The sequence below is a fragment of the Giraffa tippelskirchi genome, chromosome 7 (genome assembly GCF_054371585.1).
Source record: "Giraffa tippelskirchi isolate mGirTip1 chromosome 7, T2T-mGirTip1v1.2.pri, whole genome shotgun sequence".
Lineage (NCBI taxonomy): Eukaryota > Metazoa > Chordata > Mammalia > Artiodactyla > Giraffidae > Giraffa > Giraffa tippelskirchi.
In genome coordinates, this window is record NC_137281.1 from 158,844,916 (window position 1) to 158,871,157 (window position 26,242).

General features: G+C 50.4%; 2 long non-coding RNA genes across 2 annotated transcripts; both read right to left on the reverse strand.

The window, feature by feature from the left end:
- Window positions 1–579: 579 nt before the first annotated feature.
- LOC145513568 (uncharacterized) lies at window positions 580–17,552 on the reverse strand. Its single transcript, XR_014059521.1, has 3 exons — window positions 15,700–17,552; window positions 1,844–1,946; window positions 580–1,123 (listed from the first exon to the last, which is right to left on the reverse strand). It is a non-coding gene; the product is annotated as an uncharacterized LOC145513568 (long non-coding RNA).
- Window positions 17,553–17,676: 124 nt separating this feature from the next.
- Window positions 17,677–25,138, reverse strand: LOC145513567 (uncharacterized). Its single transcript, XR_014059520.1, has 4 exons — window positions 24,388–25,138; window positions 23,680–23,804; window positions 22,948–23,017; window positions 17,677–22,374 (listed from the first exon to the last, which is right to left on the reverse strand). It is a non-coding gene; the product is annotated as an uncharacterized LOC145513567 (long non-coding RNA).
- Window positions 25,139–26,242: the final 1,104 nt, after the last annotated feature.

Below are 26,242 nucleotides of genomic sequence, written 5' to 3' on the forward strand. Positions count from 1 at the left end.
CATTCAACCACGACTGCTGGCAAGCTTTGGAGTCTGTGTGTGGTTTGTCCAGGCGCCCCATGAGAGTGCACAGATAAATACGCAGGGGACTTAGGTCAGGAAGAGCCCATTCCACTGTGGGGGGAGATTTGGAGGGGCCCCCGGACCAAGGAGTGGGACCCTCCCCCCACCATGCTGGACTTTCCAGAACAGTCCTGATTTCAAATATGCAGTCCCGTGGTACAAACGCTATTTCAACACTTCTCATCCAAACTGCACGTCTTGGGCCCTTGGTGTGTAGCCCTTTCACTGGATAGATCAGAAAGGAGCTTCTCAAGCCTCTGTGAGAACCATCAGAGAGGCTGCAGACCACGCCCACCCTCTGGCAAGGGTGGGGAGAGTATTAAAACAGAACATTCTAGAAAGCACCCCCATACCTGCAGAAGGTGGGCAGAGGATTCTCTCCTGGGACAAGGCTTATCCAATGAGACAGGAAACTGGGAGAGACCCTGGGCATTGAAAACTGCAGTCCCTGACAACTCCTGTGGTGCTGCCTTCCTGGGGCCACTAAAAGCCTCTTTCAGATCAGTTGGGATCAAGTTCATCGCAAGTGTGAACCACTAGACTCTACAACAGAATGTACCCACAGAGTTTCCGAATTAGATCCCCCAGGCAGTCGGGAGGTCTAATAGCACTTTGGAGAAGCGTGGGACCCCTCCTGTCTCTTCCTTTGTGGACTATCAAAGTCCTTATCAAAGTCCAAAGGACTTCGGCATTATCTGTGATATCACAGTCCATCTTTTCTAGTCATCAATTTGATACTTTTAGCATTTGCGTATAAACCTTTAACTTTGGAGGTGCTCCACTCAGCTGGGTCTCTCACATGCGCAGCTGCCTCACGGCTAGGTAAGAGACGACCCACCTTCCATCCACTTTGTCAGGGTGAGTTTGCTGCTAAGTTGGCACCAGCCACTACCATTCACAGAGTCTCCAGTCTGCACTCACCACACAGCTAGCACATCACCAACCCTAGCATCCAATAGGTGGTAGAGTGTTGGAGTAGCTATTAAAGACATTTATCCTCCATTCTGTCCAATCTATCCATTGTCTTCCAGCCACAGTGCAGTGCAGAGATGAATGTCATCTGGGGAAAAAATAGAATTTTGCCACATGTCCTATGGAAAACAGTCTTCCCATGAAGCGGGGGGGGGGGCTCACAAAGCTCACTGCATCCCTCCACCCAGAAAATCCCCTTTTGACATAAGCTCAAGTCATACCCCAATATTCTCATCTTTACTTTGGTGCCTGGCCACTGCCTTATAGGATTCCTACATACTCTCTGGTGTGCAAAAAGAAAAACAGACAAAAGCAGTGGTTTTTAAATCAGGGTCTGGGGTGGGAGGGAGAAGGAGGCTGGGGGCTGTTGCCAAAGGATCCATAAACACACTGAAATAATGTGTAATGTTTGTCTTTCTGCAAATATGACTTTCGTCAGTGCCCAGAAGAATCCATGACCCAGGTGGCGTTAAACTTCACTGCTCTAAGGGATATTCCAGGCAAGCAAGAGTCACCATCTGGTGCAAAATGGCAAACACGCCATTTTCCTGTGCCAAACCTAGAAAACCACGGGCAGGAGCCTTTTGACTTTTGACTTTTAAACCAGAGCCATAATCCCATTGCCTTCCTGTTCTGTCAACCTCTTTCCCCAGGCGGGTACCCCGAGTCTCCCTGGATTCAACCATGACTGATCCCCCAAGTCTCTGCACATGGCCCACACACTGAGGTGACTCAGCTTGGGGCCCCAGAGTTCATCACTAAGGAAGCGCCTGTCCCCATGGACACCATGGCCAGCTTCGGTACCTACCTCCACCGGGAAGGGCAGAGACCAGAAGAGCAGTTTCTGGGTGTTCCCTTTCCCCACCTTCAGCACCATTCCATCAGGGGATCCTGGAGCTCTCTGTTGTGATCTGGCAGAAGAAAGGGCACCCAAAGGTTTGGGATGGGGGTCCTGCCTTGTCCCTGAACGCTTCAGGGCACACCAAGCACACCTCTGCTCTCCTCTGTCGAGTATAGGTAGAAGGTCATTACAAGCAAGGGTACCCCATGAGTGGTTCTCCCAGAACCACTGCTTGATCCTGCCAGGAACTACCTGACTATGCATTTCCCACTACTTCCTGTGGCTCTTGATTTCAGGAGGGACCCGGTTCAATCACCTTCTTTGGCTCAAGACTTGTTCAGCTCTTGCTTTTTACCTGATGCCTTGGTTCTGGCCCTTGTCAAGAAAGAATACGCTAATCCTTTGGCCATAGGGAGGTTCTCTTTCCCAGTCTGGCTACACTCCCTCACTTTCCACTTCTCATCTCCTCAGATCTGCCTATGGAGGTTCCCCGAAGAGTTTCTCATATTTACTAGTTTTTCAGGGGTTTGGAGGAAAGAAGGGCATTTCAACCATGGCTCCAGGCAGTCAATTTGTCCATCTTTTGTTCTCTGAAATTTCTAAACGAGAAGAAACTGAGTACTGTGCTCAAGCATTATTTTTCCCCCTTCTCTGATAGAAGGTGGAGCCCTGGCTCTCACTGGGAAGATGTTCAGATGCTCCCTTGCCATCGCACGTGAAGCCACAACAAGGGGAAAGCCTTCCTCTCTCCTGCATTATCACCTGCTCAGCTGGCCGGACCTCACCCTAAAAGTTATTACTTCTTTGCCAGGTGGGCTGGGCTCAGGGGGGCTGGGAGGAAGTTTCTTGTGAACTATTCTGTGGCCCTGCAGTGAGACCCCTTGCGACTGCTGCCTGCCGCATCCTGGGAAGCTAGGAGGGTGAGTGCAGCTGCCCCCCCAACCTGGGGGGGGGGGCGCTGTCCATGGTCCTGACCTGCATACTCCCTGGAGGCAGTCTCACAAGTCTTTCCTTCCTGAGAATCATCCAAAAAACAGATCCATCTGGACTTGACCTCCTAAATAAACTAGAGAGTATGGTTGGTATTTGGGTAGGGAAATGGGTCTTTTCAGCTGGAAGCCCTCTGACCCTCCGTGGTAGGGTTTGCTCACCCCATGGGGTGATGAGATTGGTCCCCAGTGGCCCCATCTCCCCAGGAATCTGAGCAGAGGAGGGCAGCCCAACCCCACGGGGCTCCTTCCAGCACAGCTGCCCCTCTCCTGGACACCACTGCCCCTTGCCTTCCCCTCCTCCCTCCTGCCCCTTGGGCTCAACCCTTCTCATTTCCCTCTCCCTCCCCTCCTCTTCAGGCAAGGTCCAAGGGCAGATCCATCCAGAGAGGTTTGGGAGGGAGAAGGGGGATGCACGGGGTAAAGGGAGGGAGGGGATAAGAACAGAGGCATGCTGACTCTTCACCCTGTTGCTGGAAACGCTGGCCCTCTGGGATTTTACAGAATGAAGGCAGCAAAGATCTATGCCTCATAAATCGAGACTGCAGAGCTGATTATGTCTTCACCTTTAGACCACGAGGACACTGCCCACCTTTCACTCAGCAGACAGAGTCATGCACAATCTGCTTTGCCCTCTGGTCAGAAAGGCTGAAGTGGGGCAAGGAGCCAGCCCCTGGGACCGGAGGCTGGGGTCAGCCTGTGCAAGCCTGTTCACAGAACCTCGGGGCCTCAGTTACAACTTGTGCAAAATGAAGACAGCCACAGTGGGCGGCGCCCTCTGGACCTTTCACACCCACCGTGGGCACCCAAGTGTGTCAAAGCATGGATTCTGAAAATGTCATCTAAATCCAAATGTACACAGATTTGAACAGACACAGCTGTAGTCTGTGCCTTAAGTGTTCCAGCGTTTTCTGGGTGGGAAAGCTGGGCCACCAAAAAGCCAAGAGTCCCCTCAAAGGTGACAGAGCCCTTCTTCACCCAGAGACCATGAGAAGTCTTGGCAGCTTTCTGCCAATTGCTGATATGCGATGATTTTTCCTTGCATTTATTTCTTGAGGAAGGAAATACGATACAGTACAATGAACTGATACTAACAGCATGCATGATATTAGGCATAAAGACTGGAGGGAAGTCTCTAACTTAATCCTTAATTTTTTTTTTTTTTTAGCCATTTGTACAACAGATGGAATCAGATAGACACAAATTCTGTCCCCTCTCAGAGACTGTGTTAAATTATGCATCAGGAAAGGACAATCGCCCTTGACCTGAGCCCTTCCAGTCCAGCCACTACACGGTCGTTTCCAGCAGGGATTCATTGGCTCTCCGAACTGGACATCTTAATAGACTGGATTCTGACTGGGTGGCTGGTGCGAGCGTGGGTGCGGATGTGGGACCACCTGGCTTCCAGTAAGGAGTTATGAATAGTGAGGGGAAAGCAAGGCCACAAAGAAGAAAAGCAAAACCCAAACTTGGAAGCAGCCCCACATTCTGTCCTTTCGGCTCTCAGGAAGAGACTGCCCGACACCTCCTTCGCCCACCGCACACACTACATTTCAGAGGCAGAGAGGTGGCCGGTCGGGCTGTGCCATCCGAGGGCAAGGGCAAACCCCTGCTAACAGGGCAGTCATTATAAAGGGAAGGCTGCCGTGCTTCCATTTGTCTTGTTTGTCTAGGACTCACCCAAGGTCACTGAGGGTTGGGCCTGAGATCTTGGATCACTAACTCCACTCAGCCACCCAAGTTTTCTCCTCAGTGAGGGGCACACCACCGCCAAGCCACTGGCCTCTCCCAGGACCAAGGTCGGGAGTAAATCCAGCAGCAAACCTGATGCCAGCCATTCACAGGCTCCTCTGCTGTCGGCAGAGCTGGGAGCAGGGCGTGCAGGTGTCTCCAGCCTCTGCAACACCTTGACTCTGTCCTACACACTCTCAACACTGGAGGAAGGGAAAAGGCTTGTGCTGAAAACACCCAGGACTTACAACTTCTTCTGCCCGCCAGGAAGTGGCACGATCCACCTCCTTGCTGAGGTGGGTGGTCTTTCTTTTGAGATGACTGGGCAGTGAGGCCGCTAAGCGCCATTAAGTGTGTCCAGCCTGAGCCAGAGAGACCTAAATTGCTTTGCTTTAATAAAGCAACCAGAGTCTTGGAGCCCTCAGGTGCAGATACCACTAGGGAGAGGGCTGGGGACTTCGAAGAAATGAAGACTAAGTAGGGTACTTAGCAGAGATTGCCGGGAGATTGGGGGGGGGAGTGGGGGAGAGGGGCCCGGCAGGAAAGCCCCCAGAGCCGGGCAGAGCTAGTGAACTCTGTTTCCCCTTCTAGGCAGCGCTAAAATCGCCTCCACTAACCCCCAACCTTCAGATACACAAAGAAAAGGAGCTACGTTTCATTCATCCTGAGGCAGAGAGAAGAGTCCGAAGAGGCTGGGAAGAGTGAAAGAGGGGAGTCAGTAGGAGCAGGAAAATGGAAAAAGTAAAGAATCCAAGAAAGTCAAGGCTCAAAGAGCGTCCTTGGACGTATCTGGGAGAACAGCAGGCCACTCAGAGCGCACTCTGACCTGGCGGCTGCGCTGTGCTTAGTCCCTCAGTCGTGTCCGACTCTGCGACCCCATGGACCATCGCCTGCCAGGCTCCTCTGTCCAGGGGGGACTCCCCAGGCCAGAATACCGGAGCGTGGCCATGCCCTCCTCCAGGGGGCTCTTCCCAAGCCAGGGATCGAACCCAGGGCCTTGCAGGGGGAATCTTTACCGTCTGAGCCACCAGGGATGCCCCTGATCTGGCGGTGTGTGGTTACTAAAGGAGGGAGCCCAGATCTGGGGAGACAGGAAAGACGCAGGGCCTGAATCCGCAGAAAAGAGGGGAGCTGCCGAGTAGCTCTCTCGCTGCCAGCCTCAGGCCAGACCTTCCGGCCGGCCGCCTGTCCCGTCAGCGCCAGTGGAGCCAATCACCCCGCAGCCCAGTCTGAAGCTGGCTCTGTTTATTGTGCTTTCCGGACTTGGTCTCTGTCACCGTCGCTAGCACTCGCCCCGCTCCTTGCGTCCAGAGGCCCTTGCTTCTGTGGAGTATCCACCTTATGATTCTGTGCTCGATGCTGCGGCTCCCCTGGAGAAAACGCCCTCTCCTTCCCTTCATTCCCTCCCTCTCCTAACAAACTCACCGGAAACAGCGCAGAGAAGCAGACCCCTCCCAATACCCTTTTACAGCCGCCCTGTTCAATGCAGTTCAAGCAGAAAGACTTTCATTGGCATGGACGTCGTATCTTCTCCCAGATCTATTAAGTGGTGAAAACGCAGAAGATCCATCCTAAGATGTCTAATGCCAACTTTCGTTTAGATTTTGTAGAGGAGCCTTCCCGACACAGTCATCCATCTTTGTCATTCCAAAGCTCTGTCCCTTAGACATTCAACAGTCGGGCAGGGCAGCCTGGTGACTGCAGACTGGCTGATGCCGTGCGTCACCAACTCACCGTGACTTGTACTACTTTCTAATGTGAAGTATATACTACCTTTTATTTTCAAAGTCTTGTTGCATATTTTCTTACCAGCCTACCCCAGCTGTATCCTGAATTAGCTCCTAAGGCTGTCATCTCTAAATATTCTGATCCATCTAGGCAGGACAGACCCCACAGGAGTCAGGCCAGAAAACCATGGTAAGTGTCAGGGAAAACTGGAAAGCCCCATAGAGCCCTGCCTAAAGCCTGCTCTTGCAAAATGCCCATTTGCTTCCCTCGGCCCCACAACCCGGCATGCTATTTTTATCTCCCTAGTCAGGACACAGAAGCAACGTAAGAGTGTGCGAAGCTACCCCTCTGCTTTCTCATGTCAGCTAGACTGGAACTCGGCCACTCACTAGTCGTGTTTACCTTGGGCAAGTCCATCTATTTTCTCTGAGCATCAGTTTCTGCATCTGTAAAGTGGAAATAATTACTCTACCTGGTAAAGTTCTTAGAAAAATTAAATTATGTCATGTAGGTCAAGTACCAAGCTGAGTATCAAGCAAAGAGTGGATCCTTCATGAAGGTGACTGCCTTTCCCTTCACCTCCCTCCCTCTTCTCAGCAGACCAGGTTGCACCCCCCCACCTTTATCCTTTGACAGGAGGACCATCTCCCTAATGTGGGAGAGAGAGTGCTTGGGAAGCAGCTTTGCCTTTTTCTCTCTGCCTTCTTCTTCTTGGCCATTTTCATCTCCAAAATGTCACATTCAACTCCATCCTTGGATACACAGGTAAGGAGAGGTCATTATACCTTCAAATGCCTGGCAGTCAACAAGTGAGCTTATCTTCTAGCAAATGGAGGCTTATCCTCTACTGGCAACACTTCCTGGAGCACCACCCGGGTTTCCAATGAGCTTCTAATATGTCATCCGAGCTCTCTGGCTTCAAGCCACCATGGTGCTTTGTGTCAGCCGAGGTGGGCCATTACCTCCTCCTGGAAGAGGAGCAGCTTAACCAAAACAACAAGTCCTTTTCAGGTAAGCAGAATGCAAATACAAATTTAGACCTCTCTGAAGCCCTGGGAAATGTAAGTAGTCCATGAAAATTGGGAGAGTCAAGTTGTTCATAGAATCAACCATAACGAGGACTCCTAGACTAGGTTTTTCTTAAGCAAACATGTCACAAGTTAACATCAACCCAGCTGAAAGGAAATGCGCCCTGCAGGGCACTCATGAGGGTCACTTCAACAAGTGTTTATCAATCACCTGTTTTTCTTGGACCCTGGGGTGAGGGCAGCGAGGGAAATGTGGGACAGAAGCATGAATTAAACAAGTGGTCTCTGTCCGCATGAAGTTCTACGCTCTTAGGGAAAACAAACATGTCCACAAATAATGATAGCAACAGGACTAAATATTTCAAGTAGCAGAAAAAAAGTTCAGAAAGGTTTCCCCAGAAGCAGAAACATTCACTCATATGAAAGGAAAAGGTGGGTTCTCTATGGGCACAGAGTTGGGCAGGTCGTTTTAGGCAAAAAAAAAAGAAAGGAAAGCAAATGCAAGTTCGCAGCAGGTGAAACAGCAGGATTCATTTGGAAAAGACAAGAACTTTAATAGGATTGGAGCCCGGGAACCCTGGGGAGCATGGAAGGCTGGAGCCACCAGGCAGGGGGTAGATGATGGAGAACCAGAGGGGAGAAGGGGTCGGCACCACTGCTTGCCGCGTTAGCAGCAGCATGGGGGGCAAGTGGAGGGTCGCAGGACTGGGTAGCACTACCCCATCCCATCTGTGAGGTTCACACTTCAGACAGGGAATGCCCGTGAAACAAATGAATGCCCAGAGTTGCTCTGCTGTGTAACACCAATATCGTCACCTTCGGAAAGCAAGGGCGGGGGCGGGGGTGGCGAGGGGGGAGGTGTGCATCTATCCTGTTGAACTAGAAGAGTTTTGAGGCAAGACAGGAGCGTAGGTATATGTAGATATGCCACATAAAGCTTTGCCTGGAAAGCGTGCCAAATAACGTGGCAAAACTAAGTGCTGTCTGAATAACTCGGGTGATGCCCATATCGCCAAGGTAACACGCCGCCCACCGGCCTGTGCTTCAGCTCAGTATGAGTCCACAGGAATCTGTGGACAGGACTTCCGCCTCCACGTGTTCCGGCCCCCGGGGTGTGAGCCTCCAGGGAGTTGGCAAACAAAGCCGAGACCAGGCGAGGGGACCAGAGAAACAGGAAGCTCTTCTTCTCCAAGCTTATTCTCTATCTACATCTGGGGGTGGGGCGGGGGGCCACTGGAGAGAGAGAGAAACCAAGTCCTCTGCTGGGGAGGGTGGGGGTGGAGGGCCGGCAACCAGGAGGGGACCGGTATGGAGGCAGACAGCATCTCAAATAGAGACATCACTTTCTTTGCACACACAGCCAGTGCTACCACAAGGCTTAGCTCAACAAGGTTGTCAAGGGGGCTTGGCCCTGTGTTCCTGCTCCCGAGACAGAGCCTTTGCTGCCAAGGGTCTCCCAATGACTGTCCCGTGTGCCCACCTTATTAAAGAAGGCAGAAACTCCATATGGAAACGTGTGATCCTACATAAGTTTGTGTCTGGCAGGAGACACACATGGGCTCCCCTTGTGGCTCAGCTGGTAAAGAATCCGCCTGCAATGTGGGAGACCTGGGTTCGATCCCTGGGTTGGGAAGATCCCCCAGAGGAGGGAAAGGCTACCCACTCCAGTATTCTCGCCTGGAGAGTTCCATGGACTTTCACACATAGGTATACATAATTACTATGCCTATACCACTGGAAGCATACTGGAAAAAGAGACGCTCATGTGGTATTGTTCCCGATGCCTCAACAGCACTGGGCAACTTCTGTGCTAAAGGACTTAGTCCTCAGTCACTACTGGGGATAATAGGAAATAAACAGCAGTGTTCTCTTTAGTAGGGTCTCACCGTTTAGCTCTACAGATGTTCCCCAGGTTGTGAAATACCCATGGACAAGTTTCCCCTTACACGAATGGTTCCTGAAGACACTGACTACAGTTTAAGAGATGGGTAAAATTATGCTTTTCTCAAATAGAGTAGTTGAGCATAGAAGAAAACCAAGGAGAGAGAGGGAGGAGGGGTCGGGGAGGGGCGCCTGTGCTTTCAGCCTCCTGTTTCTGAATCGTCTGGATTCTTCACCAGCTTCCATGACTTCTGAGGTTTGTGTGCTAGTCTCTCTCCATCAACCCCCGTGCATCCTGTTATTATTACATTTTCATTAGGATTGGAGATTACAGTTCAAAGGAAGGTACAAGTCATTTTGAAGACATAAGAAAACAGAGATCTTAATTTTGTGGCCATTCATGGATGATTCAAAAGATTTAAAAATCCGTTCCCATCTGTAATTTGTGAGGTTGGGGTGTGGCTTTGTATAAAATGAAAGCAAAAATAGAAAATAAACTAATTAAAAAAAAAAAGAAATACATCTTTTTTGTCAACTAATGGGAAGTCTGATTTGTACATGGAAAAAAAAGGGTTACCACTTTAAGCGGGGATGTGTTTGTACACATAGGTGTATAACCAAGTAAGGATGAGCACATTAACACATTATCAAGTGACTGAAGTGTATGAGAAACATCAACTGGGAGAAGCCCATCTGTGTCAGTAAGCGTCTTGAGCAAGGAAGCCCGGAGGGCTGCAACTCCACATAGAAGAACTGAGTCTTGAGTAAGGGTAGGGTGGGACTTCCAAGGGGAAGAAAACTCCAGGGGGCTGCTATCGGAGGAGGAAGCATGTCAAGCATTTCTACAGAGGCAGAGGAGCAGGTTTCTGGATGTGAACAGACCCATTTGCATGTCAGCTTAATACAGGCAAGCACCATGACTTAAGAGTAGAGAGGCAGGGTGGGGCCATGACATGCCAGGCCAAGGGATTTTGAAATTTCTCCAATGAGAAGCTAGTGGTCACTCTGCAGTGGTCATTCACAGTAGCAGCTGTGCTTCTGGAAGGTTCTTAGGCAGATCCTAACAGGTATACAGTTCCAAACTTTCCTCATCACCTACAGACCCTTTTCCAAAATGAATGCAGACAGGGGAAGGGCTGGTACGTTTTACAGGGAAGGAAGAACTAATTCTGTTTTCCTTGGTTAGCTTCTCTCCCTAACTCCATATTAGCTTATTTATCGAGGCTCTGGTCTGCACTCATAAGGTATTTCCAGAGGCAGATGGAGAGACATCTGAGACTCTTGGAACAAGAGAACATCTGGGGCCCTCAAAATCATTTTCAAAAATGAGAGCTTGAGTCAAGTCTGTGCAAGTCATAGAACAAAACGATGAGACCAGACTGCCATTTAGTCCCACAGTTCCCCCACTGGAGACGGGATTCAACTTCAGTGCTCCTGGGACTAAGGTTTTCTGTTATTGTTGTTCTTGTCCCCTATTTGATTAGACCAATAACTACAGTTATGCCCCTTTCTTAGAGGAGCTAAACCACATAGGATGCAGCCACTAAAAAATCATACAGAAAAAAAGAGTATTAATGTGTGAAAATGTAATGCACTGCTAAATGAAAAAGGACAGTATGGTAACATTTTTGTTAAAGCAATATAAATATTGCACTTAATATAAATATTCTGCACTTATACATTTATATGTAAGTCTGAGAGGAAAAGAAACTATAAATCAAAATATTTGGTTTTCTTTGCATGAAGCTGACTTCAGGTGATTTTTTGTTGCTTTTCTTTCCCCTTAATACCCTTCAAGTTTAATAATATTTAGCATATATTCTTAAGCTGATAAGGAACTGTGTTTTTTTTAATTGCATAGAAATTTGGGTTAAGACCGAAGGATTATAGTTTCAATTAGAGGAGATTCCTGAGTCCTTTGCCTTTCTCTTTCTAAGCCACCTGATGATAGAAAGGGTCAAAAGAAGCCCGTGGTTGATTTAAAGTGGTTACCAGTCCTCCACTACTTGCCAATGCAGGCAATTTTTTAGGGCGTCTCTCTGAGAGAGAAAGAATCCAGGCATTTCCACAAGTGATTCAACTCATCTAGAATCGAGTGGGATGGAAAGTGATGGGTGCCCACATGAAAGGACAAAAGATAAATAGTCCCAAAATGCTTAATCCCAGCTTTGTGTGTGCTCTCACAGGCTTCCCCAGACACTTAGTCACCTACAAGGACTATCTAAGTTTATGGCTGCCAAAGAGAGATATATTTCATTTCGATGATGAATCCCCTACTTCCTCACCTTCCAAATCCATATAAGCAGTTGCAACAAATGCATCTCACCACACTGTTATGCAGTGCAGATGAGAAGGGCTTTCTGGTGAAAGGCAGCCCCTGTTTCCATACTAGGCATCACTCACCCAGGCCCTCAGCAGGAGACCACAGACAGGCAATGCCCTGCCGGCAGCCAGAACGCCACAAAACACAGTGATTTCTCTAAAGTTTCCCTTCCACTACTGTTCACAATGAACCTGCCAAGACGTACAGGACTTAACAAACCACAGGGCTTCCTGCTTCCTTCTCAGCATTTATCCTGAAAACCCACTGGTAATTACCATTATCGGGCTTCATTTTTTTCCCAAGTCTTAGAACAGAAGATGGAGCTGTCATTTTTTCTTTTTTATCTACCATGTGGTTTTCTTGTCTTGGAATACAGTGCTGTCCTAAGCTCACAAGAGATTGCAGCAGCATAACAGACTGGGGTGCCAAGCAGAGGGGACAAATTTCCATAATGCTAGTAGAAGGCAATGGCACCCCACTCCAGTACTCTTGCCTGGAAAATCCTATGGACGGAGGAGCCTGGTAGGCTACAGTCCATGGGGTCGCTAAGAGTTGGACACGACTGAGCGACTTCACTTTCACTTTTCCCTTTCATGCACTGGAGAAGGAAATGGCAACCCACTCCAGTATTCTTGCCTGGAGAATCCTAGGGACGGCGGAGCCTGGTGAGCTGCCGTCTATGGGGTCGCACAGAGTCGGACACGACTGAAGCGACTTAGCATAGCATAGCATAGCATAGTACCTCCAACAGGTATAACTTCCAACATCCCTTGGGCCTTCAACAGACTCCTAAAGGGTCTCCATTTGCCTCCCTCTCTGGTAAAGAAGCCTCCTGCAATGCGGGAGACCCAGGTTCAATCCCTGGGTCTGGAAGATTCCCTGGCGACGGGAACGGCAAACCACTCCAGTATTCTTGCCTGGGGAATCCCATGGACAGAGAAGCCTGGCGGGCTACAGTCCATGGGGGTCGCAGAGGCAGACACAACTGAGCAACTAATACTTTCACTTTCTGAATGAAAAAACCTAAAAAACCAAGCAGCCTCTGAGACAGTCTAACTCGCACTCAGCGTGAAAGGTAAGACAGTACTTGAGCCAGTCCGCTTCTCCTGACACGCCATCTCAACTAGTGCTTTTCAGTCTTTACTGGGCGTCTGACTCACCTAGAGATCTTGGTAAAACAAATCCTTAGGTCTGGTCTTGGGACCTAGAATTCCCAACAAGCTATCACATGATGCTCACGATATGACCGGCTCACAGTCCATACTTCGGGACCCAGGCCTTTCCCATCTTGGCATCTTCTGCATTCCACTGGCTGAGATAATTCACTGAAATCAACCTAGCCTGAGGACCCAAGATAAGCAAAACTTAATCTAGGGTAAAGGGCTCACCCCGACCAGGGCACATCATGAAGGAAGTCCAGTGTCTTTGTGCTCCGAACATTCAGCCAAATATGGGAGGAGGGCATGAGGGAGACAGGAAGCGACACAGGACATGCCCACGGTCCCTCCAGGAGCTAAAGGGGCTTTAGAGAGTGGCATAGCACATTCTTTATTGGATCAAAAAGAAAAGAAAAAGGTACCAAACCAACCCCAGAAACAGAACCAGAACAAAACTGAAACAGAGCTACTGATTTTCTTAACTACTTCCTCTTGGAATCCAAAATGGGAAGGATTTTCAGGAAGAAAAGGGAGTCATGTCGCCGTTGCCTCCATTAGTGACTGATGCCTGTTGAAGGCATCAGGAAACCAGTGATGAGGCTCTTTCTTCATTCAACACTAGAAATGCAATTGGACAAACAAATGAACTACAAGACAGACTAACTGTATAGGTTACGTTAAGGAGGTTCCTTCAGTCCAAATTTCCAGTGTTTTGTGACATATAGGAAGTACATGAATTAAGTACTCTGGGAAGGATACACTGACTTCCTTCCTAATGAAGCATTTGCACCTGCTCTTTCTCTGAGAGTATCAAAGAAGCCCATTCCTGCACTATTTCCATTTCCATAATAAAATAGATAAGAGTGTACAGGTGTCCTCAGATGTCCCCATATCCACAGTGCACCAAGGGTAGAAGAGACCCAGATGTTCAAATCCACAGATGACCCTGAGGCCTGCAGTGACTTGTCCAAGTCCAACTTCCAGTTGAAGGAATATTCTACCAGATCTGGAAAGGGGAAGTCACTCACGGAGGAATCAGAGAAGCTCCATACAGTCTGGGTGTATGGATTCCGTTTGGCCCAAATTCAGAACTCATTTGTAGTTCCTTCGCGTTTCCAATTTGCAAATTTTAAGAAAAGAGTAAAAGGCCAAAGAGGGAAATGGTCACAAGAATGTATACTGCCTCCGCTGTGACTGCTTATAGAGAACAGAAGATTCCTGAAAGAGGTGCAGAAACTGAGGATCCAGCTATGAACCACAGTCCTGGGGACCGGAGGGGGGACCAAGCAACAGGTCCCCATGGTGGATGAGGGGCGGACCTCCGGCTCTCAGCTTCTACTTGAAGCCAACCCTTCCCATTGCCCGGGTTACCATCATCAAAAGCAAAAACTTGGACCTGCCCAGCTGGGCAAGAAGCCAAGATTTAAGGTAGAGGGGAGTACTGTCACATATGTAAGGTCTCTAAAACTCCTTGTAATTGTTAGGGCGATCTTCTTTTAAAAAAATAATAATAATAATCTACTCAGTGTCGTAAAAGGAAGAGAAGAAAGACAAAGGGACTCAGAACCCTAAAAGTTAGGGGAAGAATGCGTGTCTGACTGTTCGATGTGCCCCTACCTCCACTGTCAAAAGGGCTCCGGGGGCGCTGCGGTGGGGGGGCTGATACCAGCTCTTCAGCCTCATGGACAGGGCAGCTCCCTCCCTCCGTCTTCTCTCCCCAGCTCCTCCCAGCCAGTCCCTCTTCATAGCTTCTCTTCTAGTTCTGGAAGAACCCACCGTGATGACGCACAGGGAAAAGCCTTTCCTGCCCCCTTCGTTCACCCTCGGTGTCCTCGCCCCTTCTCTTCCAGCCCCACCTTGCCCTATTCCCAACCTTGGATCGGTCCAAACATTCTCCCCCACTGGGGTGTCTATTACCTCTGTGCTGCTGAGCACTGCTTGACAGAGTCACCACCCAGGCTCTGTGGCAGCTCGTGGGGCACTTTAGGGCCCCGCGACGGCCCTCTCCCGCCCCCTGCCGTGGCTGTTCCCAACCTTCTCCATTCCTTACCAAGGTCCCCTCTCACCCCCAACTTCCTGTGCTCCACAGATGGGCACGCCTCCTACTTCCCCCAGGAAAACAAAGCCCTCCCAAAGAACCAGGCAAGCGCCTCGCTGCCTGTGAATGTATCCAAGGGCAAGAGAGAAAGCAGGGCATTCACACATCACAAGGACTGTACAGTGTCCACTGCGCCTCGTTGTGTATTTAAGAGATGCCTGAAACTTCACCCCCCCACACCCTCTACTCCCTCTCCCTCAGAGAACCTTCTCTGTTCTTCTGTCCCAGGCCATCCCACCACCAATGCCCTGCAAGCACATCTCCGCTCCCCTTTCCCCGGCCCAGACCCTCCCCAGGGCTTCCCCATTCCCCTGCATTCTCAACCTCTGTGGTCGGGTTCCTCGGGTACAGCTCTAACTGTGCCCCCAGCCCACCAGAAGCTGCAAAAGTCCCTACTGTTTTCTCTTGCAGCTGTTCTGTCTTCCCTGCCAAGCTCGTCAAATAAATCCACCATGCTTGTTCCCTCCACCGGTCTCCTCTAGCTCTGCAGTCACGCTTCCCACCGCTGCACCGTTGGAAAGGACCTGGCTGAAGTTTCAGGCATCTCTTAAATACACAACGAGACTCAGTGGACACCGTACAATCCTCGTGATGTGTGAACGCCCTGCTTTCTCTCTTGCCCTGCCCTAGCCCGGACCTTGGCTTCTGTGATCCCCACACCCCTTCTGCTTCTCTCCCCTGACCCCGGCTTGACCCTCAGTCTGTTGGTTTCCCTTCCTCCTTCGGCAAGCCCCAAAGTTATAGGCTTTTCACTCCACGTGCTTAGTGCTGAGAGGGCTCTTACCCATCCTCATGGCCTTATCCCCTGCCTGGCCAAGTGGACCCAGAGTCACCAAGTCCTTTCCTCACCACCTCCTGGTCCCAGTTTTCCAAAGAACCCACAGGTACCTCATTTCCTGACCGATTCTTCCTTTCCCACAACTCCCAAGTACAAAGAGAGACCCACTAAATCCGGGTGCCTTCATAAAAGAAAGGGTGTCACACAGTGAGGAAGTTTGGCGATGCAAAAGACAGGAGGAAGGTCTCCACAAAATCAGGAAAGAAGGTGAGTGTTGAGGGCGCCGGTAGAGGGCGCAGCTTTACAGACGGCACTTGCTCCTCTGAGGAGAGCTTCGTATTTATTGAGCGCCACCTGCAGGTGCCAACAAGGACCAAGCCATTTGGCCCAGCTCCTACTCATAATAATCTTATGAGATAAGGAATATTACTCCAGTTTTATAGAAGAAGAAATACATGCCAAGCAAGGTTCATTAATTTTCTCAAGGTCACAAAACTAGTAAGTGCCAAAGTCAAGACTCATATTCAAACCAGGTGTCTCCAAAGTCATTGTCCCTAAGGCATGACAGAAATAAAACAAGGATCCCAGAGAGAAAGAAAATTGCAAAGTTTGGCAAGTTTCTGAATATGAATAGAAAGAAAAAAAGATGTCACAAAGTTGAATAAACTCAAAAACCTAGTCGAGTATTTCCCTATGTCTTCCCATCACCCAATCTCCTTTTCTCCATAAAATGCTATAGTCATCAGGCTCAACAGATTTCCCTTCCAGCTGCTGTTTTTTAAAATGTGTTAAATCTCATTTATGGTCTACTTATATTGAGTCTTGAGTGGAAAACAGAGGAAACAGAGATGCTTTGTGCTTTTATCTGCTGACTTTTAACTGTCTTTCCTCCTCCAATCTCATCTTTTCTCCCCCATCACCTATGGTGATGAGGAATTTTGTAGACTCCAGTTTGCTTAGGTCTTGGCACCCTGGGCATTCAAACATTCACAATAGATATTCCCTGGGAGCTTGGATATATTTTCCTGAGGCTTAAATCTTAGTTGGTGCCTTTCACCTTCACTGACTTTTTTAAAATGTTAACCATTTCTATAATTTGATTGAGCTCTTGTGGGAAGGTGGAAGGGGAAGATGGAATAAGAAATCCATGTATCTCCTTGGATTTTTTTTTTCTAACTTTACTAGGATTTCCTATCAGCCAAGACAATGATCCCTCTCTTCTTTTTCTTAGCTTTGGAAATGTGCACATGAGCAAGAACTACATTGGATGGTTGGTGGGGGCATGTGATGTACACGTATGCATATTTATGTACTGAAGGTGGGCTGAAGGCATGACCATTGAAAACCACCTGTCTTGCAAGGTTATCGTCCCCCCTCTCCCGCCAGGGAATTTTAAAAGCCACCACTCTCTTTAAATATTATAGCGAGACAGGGAAAATGATCTTGATCAATGGTGTCAAAACCCCAACATTAGTCCAAGTACTTAATTTTGACTTCTAAATTTAGCTTCAGTTAGCTATTTAATAAACATCTCTGCAGTGCAAGAGTCTCTCAAATATTACTTAACTAAAGGTCCCTGTGCTGATGTCCTAGTGTTTCTCATTGTCTAACAGATGCATCAAACTAGACTCAAAATCTTGGTGATCTACAGAGCAAGAACCATGGTCCTAGCACTACCTCTCCAGGCCCTGTTCAACCAGAAGTTGCCCGAGAATTAATCCACATTTGTGCCAACTCTTCAAAAAAGCTTTCCTCTCAAGCTTGTATTAGAGAGCAGGCTACCTGTTCCCCTGGAAAATCTCTGGCCCCAAGTCATGGTGAAAATCATGCTGAAGAATGGAGCAGACCCCATTAAAAACCATGTGGAGAAGGGGAAAAACTGGTGGAAGTTGAAACTGGATCTTAACCTTGAGATTCAAGGTGCAGTCAGACAAGCACAGGGAGAAGACTATGCTGTGTCTCTGAAGAGCTCCAAGTGTGACAGGACAGGGGCAGCCCCGGGGGCAGTTTAACTGAACGGAACCTTGGCGAAGGTTCCACAGCAACCCTCCAGTCTCGGAGAGGGCCTCTGGGGGAAGGGCTTCAGACTCTGACTGCTCTCACATTCCAAGTGAGCTCATGACTCTTGTTCCTCTCCCACCTGATTATAAGCCACTTAATTTATCTCAGAGCCCCAGCCCAAACCTGAGACATACTGAGACGCCAGTGACTATGGAAGAATGGAAAGAGAAGAAGGGGGGAGGTGGGAGAGAAGGTAAGACAGCCAAGAAGCCTACATACAGACCCACGTGAAACAAGAACTGAAGATGAGCAGCAGGACCAGGCTCAGGAGGACAGCGGGAAGACCCAGAAAATAGGGCAGAATCCCTGAAAAACCCAGCGGGCTCAGCTCAGTGGGGAAGAGGTCCAAACTGCTCCAGCGGCCAAGGCAGGGAAGCCTGAGGAGGGGGACAGAGACAGGGGCCCCTATTCTTTGTTCCCGAGGGCCAGGCCCGGAAGTGAGCACAGAGCCTGGCAGACAGGGGAACAGCTGTGTGGAGTAAACGTGACACTCATTTACAAGGCCCTTTCCAGCTCTGACATTCTGGAGCCCTGCCCTTTTCAGACCTCTCATGTCAGGCAAGTCCTTCTGACAGCCCCGTGGCTGGGCCTAGCGAAACAAGAGAAGGATAACATTGCATTTTGAAGGACAGAAAGAGGCAGAAGCGAACGCTTGACCTTGGGACATAACCTCACTTGACTCTGGGAAGTAACCTCAAGTTTCCAGCTTGAGGAACTCCCCGGATTACTGACTGAGCTCCTTTTTTTTTTCCTATTTTCTCCAAGGAAGAACACTGTGCCCATTGACGGCAGCAGATACTGTCTCGTGGGAAGAGTCAAGGCACAGAAACCACCTCCTGATTACCCATTTGATGGGCTCACTGCAGAACTCTGTTCCACCTTCTTCCCGCACTGGAGCCTTCCACACCCTATAACTTAGAGAAGGACTAGCTCCTGGCTTCAGGCATATTCCTATTCTTCATTCCATTCCCTTCTATTTTTACTAATGAAGGAGCTGAGCCTGGTTGGTGCTAAGGCTGAACGATTTAGGGAAACTCTTCTGTGCCTTAACCTGCAGGCCACAGGAGAGAAGACTACATGTGAGTTTTTGCCTGCATTCCTGAAAAGCAGTCAATCAGTATGGAAGGAGAGAGGACGAGGGAGGAAGGAAGGAGGAAAGGTGAGAAGAACAGAGGGAAGGATGGGCGAAATACAGATGCAGATGAAACAAAAACGGAAATTCAAAGCATCCTTGTCTTGAGTTCACAGCTAAAAACCTCAGACATTTTTGCTGAATCTGTCTCTGAGAATGCCGCCAGTGAATCACATTTCTAAACGACTGGATTCGGGTTTCAGTACTACTGCTTTCTAGCTGGGTGAAGAAGTCCCTTTAACCAGATTGTCTGATGGGTGAGCTCTTGCTTTTCCTGACCTCAGAGAACTGGAAGCTTCCTGTAAATCCACAGAACCGTTCCTTCACGTGATTCTGGGTTTGTGTTCCTAGACCACACTTCAGTTGCACCCTTCTCTTAGGCCTGGCTCTTGCTCACACACCCTCAGTGCTCCCCCCAAAGCCTGGAGGATAAAGTCCAAGTTCCTCAACATGGTATCTGAAGTCCTTCTAGGTCTGGCTCCCTCACGCCCTCACGCAGTCTTTCCATTCTAGGACAGTGCTCGTCTATCCTGGAACCTCCCTTGACCTGCCCATCTCTGTGCTTTTGCTCATGGTTCTGCTCTGCCCTGAACACTGACCTCTCCCCACCCTCAAACCGACTGCTACGCAGGCCTCCTCCTGGAACCTGCCGTGACCCCGCTGCCAGGTGGCGAGTGGGACCCCTTCTTCTGGTATGACTCTTTCGTGACACTGGCCACTTTCTCTGACATTTATCGGCCTCATGGGTTTCGCCTGCCCTAGACGTTGAGGTCCTTGGTGCAAAAACACTGTCTCCCCTCTGTCACTAGATCTCCACCTTAGAGCCCCAAGCCAGGCACACAGTAGGCATTCAATCAATGTTTGTTGGGTGAAGGGGTGAATGAATGAATGACCACCTTCTCCCTGCACTTGAGACCCAGATGTCCTTGAGGAGATTGAAAACCTAAGGCTGAAACCACGCTGCTTGTCAGGCCCGCCCACCGTCCTCCCAGCAGCTGCATTATTTTTGCCCATTTTCTCTTTGTACCCACTCTTGTTTCTCCCTGATTCCCCTCTGTCACTTTAATGGCATGCCAGCTCCCAGATGCCAAGCAGCACACACCACTGCAAGTCTGGCGACAGGGACACAACCAGAAAGCATCAAGCCCCAGAGATGGCCTGGGTCAGCAGGGGGGCTGGGAGGCAAAGACCTTCCTGAAATCTATTCCTAGGGACCCAAAGTGCATGGCCAGAAGACAGCGCTTTCTACTTTTGAATGAACCAAGGAAAGCCTGGACTCATCCCCACTCATGCTGGAAGTGGGCAAATAGCAGCCACAAGGGCCATCTGTCAGGGTGATTGCAGAGGGGACGTGGGCGCTGCACAGCTGGAATACGTGACTTCAACATTCCCTGTACTAGCAGCTCTCAATCTTTGAGTCCAGTTTGGGGAAACTGGGGTTGGGGTGTGATTCAGACCTATTGTCTCATCCCCCTTCCTCTTCTTCCCCTGGTAAGGGGCCCGAGGGCGGCAGGCGGGGAGGGGTGGCTCCAAGGGCCTGCGTGGCCCTTGTTCTGGCCCCATCCAAGGGAAGTCTGGTTCTTCTCCTCCTCCAGATTCTTTCAAGGTCCAACTTATGAAAAGGAAAGTGAAAATTAGAGTCATAGAGAAAGACAGTTACCAAAATGCCACTGCTCCCTGGTTAGTCGTGGCAGTGTTGGCAGCATTGGGCTCCACGTTTAAATGCCTTTGGCCCAAGCACCTCCCTGGGCCTTGACTTGGATGTACGTGGTTCAGCACTAGCTCTAGAATCTTCTGGAACCTCCCAGAACTGACCTGCCAGTCTGAATGTTGGCAGAAGCCCAGATCCCTCAGGTGAAGAAGACAAGGATGAGTACTGTGTGAGAGAGTCACTCTCAGGGACCGTGAGAGCAATTTGAGAGCAACTTGAGGGGCTGGAGCGCCACAGGGCAGCAGTGGGGAAGGGGCAGTGCCAGAGGGATATTGTTTTGTGGCCACTGCTGCTATTCTAACCCCCAGCGTAGTGGGCAGTCTCCCACAGTCTTGTTGCATTCAGAACTACTGGACTAAGATGACTCCTGAAGGGACTGTTTGGGAGTGAACAGAAATGACAACTCCAAGCCCAGAAGGTGCCCTGCATCGTGAGGTGGCAGCAGAAGCCTGCCTGGGGGCTGAGGGGAGAGAAACCCACCACCTGACAGTGGTGAAGGACAGAGGACAACATCCATGGGGGCAAGAGAAGGCAAAGCTGCCTCTTCTCATAATTATCCAGTGACTGTCAGAACAGGTTTTCCTGGCCCAGGTGGGCCCAGGATATGGGGCCTCTGAGCACCGTGCCAGGCCTGCCTGGGGCTGGGGGGGGCGGGGGCCAGGGGACTGGGGGGTGGATTCTATGCGTGGTAGGGCAACAGGATGCCACTGTTCTATCACAGCCCTGCTGGAGCCTGGAGCCTCTTCCACACCGCACCCATTTCTGCCCCAACATCACCACCCAGCCTCCTAGACCTCACCTGCCTCACGGGACAAACCCTTTCATAAAGAAACAAAACAAAACTGGAACTGTCTCAGAGAGAGACTGAACTCCACACAAACACTATTAACAGCCCCAAGCTCCCTCCCCTTCACCACACCAGCCTTCCAGGCCTACGAAGGCTGGAGGGAAGAGGGTTCTTCCATCCAAGGTGAAATGAGCGCTAAAGTCCAAGAGGTATTTTTGATTACCTATTGGAGTTCACAGGAAAACAGAGGAAGTGGATAGATAGATAAGATACCGCAGTACCAGCCACTGAGGTTAACAAGAAAGGAGAACCAGGCCGCTGAGGCTGGGGGAGGGGCAACAGAACTCAGGGGAACAGGAGAGGGAGACAGAAAAAGAGGAAGGTGAAGACACCCCCTGGTCTTTTCCATTCTGTACCCGTACCTGTGCTGGACGGCCTGACACACTTCCTGATGATCAGAGAATTTTCTGACATTCCCTGGTGGGGTCACAGGTGGCCCCTCCCCTGAGCTCTCCCTCTGCTCCCTCCCCGAAGACGGAGGGGGCCGCCAATTGAGTGCTTTAGCTGAGACACAGAGAAATAAATGGGGGGGGAGGGGTCGGGGAGGGGGGAGCCTGTGGAGGAGGTCTCCACTGCAGATGCAGCCCTGAGGTTTGTTGCTCATCTTCCAAACCAGGGGTCTCAGTCCCCAGACCCTCAGGGCCTTGCCTTAGGAAACTCACCCAGGTGACTGTGGGAAAAGATGAGGCGCCCGGGCCCATCCAATGCCTTTGATGACAAAGAAGTGGCATCTCCCAGGGCTCCATGGCCTCTACTATGGTGTGGCTTTCATGTTTAGATTAAAAGCTTCCCTGCAGGGAGGAGCCAAGGAGGAAGTGGGAGGAGCCGAGGAGGAAGTGGGATCTGGAGCTAAGCTCTTCCTGATTTTATATGCCGCCAGTCACCTGCCTGCCTGTCACCTTGGGCAAGTCCACCCCGAGGCAAACAGGAACCACGTTTCTGTTACTATAGACCAGGGAGACTGTCAAGCTTGAGTTTCTTGAAGGGCCTGACAAGCCAGCAACTACTGAAAGGCGATCCAGTTTTTCTTAGCTCTAAAACATAAATAAAAAGACAAAGAAAAGTTGAAAAGGGGAAACATACTCCTGAAAAAAAAAGACTCGCCAAGACCCAAACACTGGTTCAGATGTTTTTTCCACCAGATCAATAAGATTCTTTTGGACACAGTAGCCCTGGGATATTTAACTCAGAAAATTCTAATCTCCTGATTTTTTTCTTTCTTTTAATCTTTGTAAGAGGCCACCTCTGGCTTTGCTCTAAACGCATTTGGGACATCTTCTTGGTCTCTCATCAGATCCCCATGGCCAAGAGCACAGAACATTGTTTTCATTTAGGAGGCTCATGTGTGCACTTTCCTGCTCTGTGTGCCTGCTGGTTCTACACTCTAAACTAGCACCCAGCAAGGCACCACAGGGCACAAGACCTGTGTAGTAAAGTAGTTCCCTGGTGCTTCCATATATGTGTTTACCTCTTATGTAACCATCAACAAATCTGTTCACCTCCTCTCTGACAGATGGAGCTGTTTGTGCAAAGGCACAAACCTGAAATTACGGCTTGGGCTTGGTGTGCAAGTCAGTGCCCAACAACCTCTGGGTCCTCACACTGACCTGAGATGAAGACAAGCGTTCTCGGTGTCTGGCCTCAGATCTCCTCCAAAGATCCCCTGGTTGCAGGCAGCTGCGTTTGGCACACAATTTTTCAGATGATCATGGATGAATTGTTTTGTCTTAAACACACTGTCCAGGCACCTATGAGCAGCCAATCCCATAAAACCTCCTAGACTGTCAGGAGGGATCACAGCACCTGGGCAGGGGCGGAGTTCCTAGGAGAAAACCGTCTCCAGGGCCAGGCCCTCTGCCCAACTCATCCTCGAAGGCCCTCCCTCATCCCTTCTGCTCAGTTCCCTTTGGGTCCTTTTCTTATGGCCTCGGGTCACCTCTTCTGGCTCTACACCTTTTCTGGGATTATTTTTCCAAAACTTGTCACCCGCTCAGTGTTTGGTCCCCTTCCAGCTGGAGGCTACCTTTAGCTTCCTGACCTGCCTCTGTGCTTCGGACAGGGTGGGAGACCCCTCAGCCCCCAGTAGGTTTGATTCTCCCCTGTCACCCCGTACCTAGACGCCCTGGAATACGACCCCCACGCCCACACCGTAAAGCAGACCCTTGGTCCCACTGCCCAGATACACTTTGCAGGCAACCCCTCCCGCTCTTGCCACGTCCCTCTTTTTTTTCATTCTTCTCTCCTCAAATTAGAGGAGTCTTTTACCCCAACCCCCCAGAATGAATAAAATTAATCTGCCTCTTTGTTTCCGGAAGACATTTTTGACTGTATCCCCATACCTTTTCATCTTTAACGGTGTTCATTACGGTCATCCCCTCCAAGGATTCAGAATTTTGAGAAAATTAAAAAGTCGCGGGAAAGGCAAGGTTCTTTCTGCTTCCGTCTCTGTCGAATCCTCCTCTTGCTGGAATTGGGGCGGTGGAGGGGGTGGTGCACAGGGGCAGGAGAGGAAAGAGGAAAATTTAAGAAGAGAGAAAAATGTTTATACTGCAGACTAATCATGCAGCTTCAGTCATAACAGGCAATCTGTTTTGGGCGATAAAGTTCTTTCTTCTGGGAGCTCCCTCTAAAGGTCTGGGAAGGAAGGGTGGAGGGAGTGGGGGGGGCATGGCCCCTTTCTCATCTTGACATACACACACGCCTGTTTTCGGGGGTAAGTCACCCCTCAAGGTGGCTGGAAAATTGGCCCTGGGTCCCAGGTCCCACGGTGCTAAGTGACAGAGACACAGCCCAGGGACACTGTATAGACTGTCCGGGTGCGGGGGTCGTGTGGGCCTGGGGAGGTCTGGAGTTGAGTTCCCTGACCTGGTTTGGCCACGGAGCAGTCTGGCCCCCGCTCTCCTCACAGGGGACCCTCAATTCTGTCCCTGTCCCCCCGGCCTCCGCTTTCCCTGAGGGTGGAGACCAACTCTGCTCAGCCCCACCCGGCCACCCACCGGGGCAGGCAGGCAGCAGAAAACCCGAGCTCCGTTGAGGGCATTCCTTACCTCTCCTCAGAGGGAGCCACCCCCTTCGCCCCATTCTCCAAAGAGAGACGGTCCAGCCCCAGGCGCTGGCACACGTACACACGAAGCGTTTCCAGCATTGGAGTCTGGCACAAACCCTCCGTCCTCGCCTGAGACGCCTGACGACTCTCTTGGCTCCCAGCAGCCCTTACGGCAAGATGGCGGCGCGGCGCTGCAGGAAGAGGCGGCCTGTGGCGGACGCGGCGCCCTTAGAGCCGAACCGAGGGCGTCTCAAAGATGGGTGCCCCGGGGCTAAGGCCTGAGTCACACACCAAGCAGGGCCGAGGTCACCCTTCTGGCCGCGAAGAAACGGGATGTTCTCGGTGAGAAGGGCCGGTGGGGGCCGGCGGCTGCGAGCCGTGTGTGTGGTTCCGAAGAGACCTGGCTTCCCCGAAGGCAGTACAGAGCGCTGTGCTGAGAAGGAGGCCAAAAGAGGTCTGTGCACCCAGCCCAAGGGTTTGCGTTCACTCCTGGAACGCCTTGCTGTGCTGCGGGTCACCATGGAGAGCCGGGCCAGAGGCTGCAAGGTCGCCATGTCTGGGAGGACTCTGAGGACAGAGGGCTAAAGCCACCATGAAGTCTGTGGATGGCCTGACGGTCCACAGTGGGGACCCTGTTCCCTCCCTGTGTTGACAGCGCCGGGCACCCCGCACCCCTCAGAGAGGGTGTGCTGGGTTATGGAGGGAAAGCTCACGCCGGCCTTAGGGCCCAGCTGGTAAAACCGGCCCAAACAGCCCCTGCGTGGTCACAGGAGCACTGTGGAACCCAAAGGTGACTGGAAGCCACCACCACCCTCATCTTGGCACCAGAGGGGTGAGAAGGCAGAGAGCTGCCTGCCACACCCCAGCCGGGTACCCACACCAGAATAGGGTCTCCTTGGCCGCCGGATCTGGAGTCTGCATGTTGCCTTATAAAGACCTTCAATAAAATCTTTTTAAAAGAAAACAAGTCAAAGAGAGAGAGAGAGATGGTGATGATGATGAAGGTTCAAACTAAAAAGTTTCATTTAGGACAAGGGGGAAAAGATGTTTAAGTGTGCAAGAAAGAAAGAAGTCCTTTATTCTCTCTAAAAATCAGTCCCATTTCAGTTTCGTTTCATTTCAGTTTCATCCTACCAGGAATGTGGAAAATCTCTCCTTGGGTTGCTGGGCTGGGCTGGGGTCCTGGGGGACACCACCCCCCTCTGGGCACCTGCCAGTCACACCCCCGGCCCTTCTAGCAGGGCTGCCCCAGGGCTCCTCTGCTGATGCCTGTCTCATCCCCTCTATGTGACTCCAGACTGTTCTGTCCCCAACCTAAGAAAATGTCTTTTGACTCGGGGAAACCTTGTTCCCAAGCCTGTGCTGAATGAAAGTCTTCCCATGGTTGTGACTTTTGAAACCAAGAGGTCAGGAATCCTGTGGACATTGTATTCCTCCCTTGAGAATAGGAGGCCAGAACCTGGGAGCCCCTGGAGATGAGACAGAGGGAGGGGGAGATACGGGGAGAAGGTAGAGAAGCTGCCTGATGTACTGTGTGTTCCTCAGTCACACTTGCTTTCACAAGGAGTTACAATTCCTGTTGCAATCGGTGGTGACCTGTAGAGCTTACCTTCTGCTCATCTTTACGTTTGGCTTAGAGTTTGTGGTTTATTTCAGAAAATGTATTAAAGCAGTCCCAAGTGAAGACTCATTTGTGGTATCCTCAGGAGAAACGGATTCATATGCTTGGGAGTCATTCCTGTTCTCCCGTTCCCTAACCAGTCCTACTAAGCCTTCTTAAAGATGCCACCTCTTACAGGAAGCCTGTTTTGACTGTCACCGTGCGTGCTGATCCTCACACTGTCTGAATTCCTAGC